General features: G+C 38.4%; 1 non-coding gene across 1 annotated transcript; it reads left to right on the top strand.

The window, feature by feature from the left end:
* The first annotated feature begins 5,010 nt into the window (after positions 1-5,010).
* On the top strand, positions 5,011-5,117 carry LOC133787545 (small nucleolar RNA R71). The gene has a single exon (XR_009872561.1). It is a non-coding gene; the product is annotated as a small nucleolar RNA R71 (small nucleolar RNA).
* The last annotated feature ends 519 nt before the right edge of the window (positions 5,118-5,636 follow it).

Below are 5,636 nucleotides of genomic sequence, written 5' to 3'. Positions count from 1 at the left end.
CGTTGTAGTGCTACTGCCTCACAAATTAACATTTTTCTAACCTTTTACTTGTAAACTCTTGCGTTTTTTCACGGTTCATACAATTCATCAAATTTTTTCTAATTAAAACTAAAAATAATTACTAAAAAAATTCCCTAAACATTGTTCCAAACCAAATAAAAACAAAAATCATAAATTTAAAACACAAGAAAAATAAAACCAAACTTAGGAATGCCTCCTAAGAGCGCTATCTTTAACGTCTTTTAGCCGGACTCTTGCTTGTATTCAATTCAGATTGGGTCCAAAATCACCACGAACTTGCATTTTTCCATTAGGCCCTCCAAATAATGCTTCAATCTCTGACCATTCTCCTTAAAATGTCCCGTCTTTTCACTATGAACTTGCACTGCTCCATAAGGAAATGAAGCAACTACAGTATACAGTCCTGACCATCTCAACTTCAATTTTCCAGGAAAAATTTTAAGTCTTGAATTAAATAACAACACTTTATCTCCTGGTTGAAATCCTTCCTCAGTATTCGCTTATCATGAAAGGCCTTCGACTTCTCTTTATAAATCCTCGCATTCTAATAAGCTTCATTTCAGAATTCATCAAGCTCGTTTAACTCCATAAGCCTATTTTTTCCCGCCATAAAGAGATCAATATTTAACTTTCTCACAGCCCAGTAAGCTCTGTGCTCAAGTTCCACCGGTAAGTGGCATGCCTTACCAAACACCAATCGATATGGTGACATACCAATCAGAGTTTTAAATGCAGTGCAATAAGCCCAAAGTAAATTATCGAGCTTCTTCGACCAATCCTTCCTTGATGTATTTACAGTTTTTTCCAAGATACCTTTAATCTCCCTATTTGACACCTCGGCTTGGCCATTTGTAATTGGATGGTAAAACAATGCCTTTTGATGATGAACACCGTAATGAGCACATAGAGCAGTGAAAGATTTGTCGCAAAAATGACTTCCCCGATCACTAATAATTGCTCTGGGGGTGCCAAACTGAGTGAAGATATTTTTGTGAAGGAATCTAAGTACCTCTTTCCCATCACAAGTAGGAGTTGCTGCAGCTTCTACCCATTTAGAAACATAGTCCACCGCAAGCAAAATGTACTTGTTATTATACGATGACGGGAAAGGTCCCATAAAGTCTATTCCCCAAACGTCAAACAACTCGACTTCCAAAATACCAGTAATTGGCATTTGATCTCTTCTTGATATATTCCCAATCTGTTGACAACGATCACAACTTTTGACAAAGGAATTATCATCTTTAAATAATGTAGGCCAGTAAAACCCACCCTGCAAAACTTTTGCTGCTGTTCTTGTTCCTCCGAAATGACCACCACAATGCAATGTATGACAGTGAGTCAAGATTGACAACATCTCCTCTTCAGGCACACATCTTCTAATAACTTGATCAGGACAATGTTTATACAGAATAGGCTCTTCCCAGTAATAGTGCTTCACCTCCAAATAGAATTTCTTCAATTGTTGCCTTGTCATCTCAGGAGGTATAACCTTTGCAGCCAAAAATTAACATAATCAGCAAACAATGGAACATCTTTACAAACACTTACTTCAAACAATTGCTCACCAGGAAAAGCATCATTAATCTGGAATTCTTTATCAAGAGACTCCTCATCAACCTCCAATCTAGACAAGTTATCATCCACCAAATTCTCTGTGTCCTTCTTATCCTTAATTTCCCACATCAAATTCTTGTAACAACAAAATCCACCGAATAAGACGAGGCTTGGAATCTTTCTTGTTCATAAGATATTTTATCACAGAATGATCTGTGTAAACAACCACCTTATTCCCAATCAAGTATGGCCTAAACTTATCAAAGACAAACACTATGGCCAACAACTCCTTCTCCATAGTTGCATAATTAATTTGAGCATCATTCAAGGTACGAATTGCATAATAAATTGTTCTAAATACCTTGTCAACTCTTTGTCACAACACTGCCCCAACTGCCAAATCACTTGAGTCACACATCAATTCAAATGGAAAATCCCATGGAGGTGCTACAACTATAGGTCCCGAAATCAATTTCTCCTTAAGTATCTTAAAAGCTTGGTGACACTTCACATCAAAATCAAACGGAACCCCATTCATTAGCAAGGTGGAAAACGACTTCGAGACCTTGGAGAAATCTTTGATAAATCTCTGATAAAATCCCGCATGGCCTAAGAAACTCCTCACTCCTTTAACTGAAACTGGAGGTGGCAAGTTCTGTATCGTAGAAATCTTGGCTCGACCCACTTCAACGCCTTTCTTAGAAATCTTGTGCCCCAATACAATTCCTTCATTCACCATGAAGTGGCACTTCTCCCAATTAAGTACTAAATGTGACTCTTCATATCTCCTCAAAACTAACTCCAATTAGTCAAACACTTGTCAAAAGAAGACCCATAAACCAAAAAATCATCCATAAAAATCTCAATCCCTTTTTCAACCATGTCAGAGAATATCGCCATCATACACCGTTGAAATGTGGCTGGTGCATTACATAGCCCAAATTGCATCCTTCTAAAAGCAAAATTATCATAAGGACATGTAAACGTTGTCTTCTCTTGATCCTCCAGTGCAATTACAATCTGATGATAACCTGAGTACCCATCTAGAAAACAATAGTAGTTATGCCCCACCACCTATCCAACATCTGATCAATAAAAGGCAAAGGAAAATGATCTTTCCTAGTTACCTTATTCAACTTCTGGTAATCTATACATATCCTCCAACCCATCACAGTCCTTGTTGGAATCAATTCATTACTCTCATTCTTCACTACGGTCATGCCACCCTTTTTAGGTACTACTTGTACTAGACTTACCCAAGCATTACCAGAAATAGGGTAAATCACTCCAGCATCTAACCATTTCAAGATCTCTTTCCCCACCACTTCTTTGATTGTCGGATTAAGTCTTAGTTGAGCATCAATAGTCGGCCTAGCATCATCTTCCATAAGAATTCTGTGCATAACTATCGATGGGCTTATTCCTCTTATATCAGCAAGAGTCCAACCTATAGCAGTTTTATGAGCCCTTAGTACCCTTAACAACTTCTCCTCCTCTACTTTCGAAAGAAATGATGAAACTATGACAGAAAGAGTCTCTTTTTCTCCAAGATAAGCATAGCATAGATGTTCTGGTAAAGCCTTCAGTTCTAACACAGGTGGCTTCAAAATCGATGGTAATGGTCTTTCCAGTCCCTCGCCTAATTCTTCAAATTTTATGCTTGCACGGCTCATATGATTGTATCCACTTCAAATAACTCAACGCCTCTTCACTATCCTCACCATCTACATCATCAACTGTAAGACTACTTTCAAGAGGATCTTAACTTTCTTCTCCCTACTACCTCTTCTACCACATCCATTGAGAAACAATTGTCACTTGCTTTAGGATAAGTCATAGCCTTGAACACATTAAATAATACTTCTTCCCCTTGTACTCTTAGCCTTAACTCTCCCATTTTGCACATCTATCAATGCTTGCCCAGTTGCTAAAAATGGCCTCCCCAAAATAATAGGAAAATTCTCATCCTCCTCCATGTCAAGAACTATAAAATCACCTGGAAATATAAACTTATCCACCTTCACCAATACATCTTCTATAATACCACGTGGATGCTTCACAGATCTATCAACCAGCTGCAATGTTACTGTGGTTGGCCTAGCTTCACCCAAACCAAGTCTACAAAATACTGACAAAGGCATTAAATAAATACTTGCCCCCAAATCACAAAATGCATGCTTACATTCAAACTCCCCAATCGTGCATGGAATAGTAAAACTATCAGGATCTCTTAACTTTTGAGGAGGTTTCCTTTGCAAAATCGCACTACACTCTTCTGTTAACGCTACTGTTTCATAATCACCCATCTTTCTCTTGTTAGACATAATCTCCTTCATGAACTTCACATAGCTAGGCATCTGTTCTAATGCTTCTGTGAACAGTATATTAATATGTAGCTTCTTGAACACCTCTAAAAACTTTGCAAACTGCTTATCTAAATTATGCTTGCGAAGCCTTTGTGGATATGGAATTCTAACATGATGGTCAATATCACAGGTGGTACCTCTTCTTCCTTGCTAAGGTCTTCAGTAACCTTTTCTTCATTAGACTTCTCTTCTTCTATACCTTGTGTATTTCCCTTCTGACCTTCTTCTGATTGATTCTTCTTTGGCCCTTCATACCTTGTGCCACTCCTCAAAGTAATAGCTTGACATTGTTCTTTAGGATTAACTTCTGTAGTGCTCGACAAATTTCCTTGAGCTCTATTAGACATTAAAGTAGCCAACTGCCCTATTTGAGTCTCCAAACTCCTTATGGATGCCCTGGTTTTAGTCATAAATTGGTTAAGTACATCAGGTTGAGGTTCAGCTGGTTTCATTGGCATTGTGGTGGTCTATTTTGTGGTTGATAATATCCAGGTGGAGGGTGTTGGTATGCATGTTGCTATTGATACGATTTTTTATTTTTGGCAGGTTAATATTGTGGCTGAGGTGGAGGGTAAGGTTGTAGAGTGTTTTGATTATTGGACCAGGAAAAATTAGGATGGTTCTTCCAACCTGGGTTGTAGGACATGGAATTGGGATTATTGGGTTGTCTCTGGTAATTCCTTATAGCTTGTACTTCTTCCATGGGCATGTTATTCATATATAGAGCAGGGAATTGGTTGGGTTGATGGGTTGTACCACACAATTCACATAGGTTTTGAACTTGCATAGCTTGAGATGGGAGTGTAGTCTTTTGTAGTTGCTTTGTCAAGGTTGCCACTTGAGCTGTAAGCATTGATATAGCGTCCAATTCCATCATTCCAGCCACCTTATTTGGTTGTCCCCTTTCAACTGGCCATTGATAATTATTCATCGCCATCTCTTTTATAGCTCATATGCCTCATTAGCACTCTTACTCATAAAAGCACCTCCCGTTGCAACATCAATAATTGTTCTAGTTGTTCCATTCAATCCATTGTAAAAATTATGCATCAGCATCCACTTTTCTATACCATGATGTGGACACTTCCTTAATAACTTCTTAAATCGCTCCCAAGAATCATACAGTGACTCCCCTTCCATTTGATAAAAATTATTGATCTCTCCCCTTAGTTTTGCAGCCTTCGTTGGAGGAAAGAACTTAGCAAGGAACTTATGAGCTAACTCCTCCCATGTAGTGATAGAATTCGGCTGTAAAGATATTAACCAACTCTTTGCCCTATTCCTTAGTGAAAATGGGAATAACCTCAATCTTATAGCATCATCGCTCATCCCATTCATCCTGAATGTAGCACATAACTCCAGAAAATTAGCTATGTGTAAATTGGGATCTTCTGTTGGCATACCTCCAAACTGAACTGTTGATTGGACCATTTGAAGGATTGCTGGCTTAATCTCAAAATTGTTTGCAGCAATGGTTGGAGGTCTGATGCATGAATGCACTCCTGTAATAATAGGAAGTACATAGTATCTCAATGTTCTTGGTCCTTGCTCCCTTGGAACCTCTACAGCCCCTTGACCATTATTAGCATCATTTCCCAAATTGTCAGCCATGGTAAACTCCAATCTTCTCTTTATTTTCCGGTTCTGTCTGCACGTTCTTTCAATTTCTAGATCTATTGGTATAATCTCCTT

The sequence above is a fragment of the Humulus lupulus genome, chromosome 6 (assembly GCF_963169125.1).
Source record: "Humulus lupulus chromosome 6, drHumLupu1.1, whole genome shotgun sequence".
In the NCBI taxonomy this organism is placed as follows: domain Eukaryota; kingdom Viridiplantae; phylum Streptophyta; class Magnoliopsida; order Rosales; family Cannabaceae; genus Humulus; species Humulus lupulus.
Note: the sequence above shows the minus strand (reverse complement) of the source record. Positions and strands in the feature narration are given on the sequence as shown.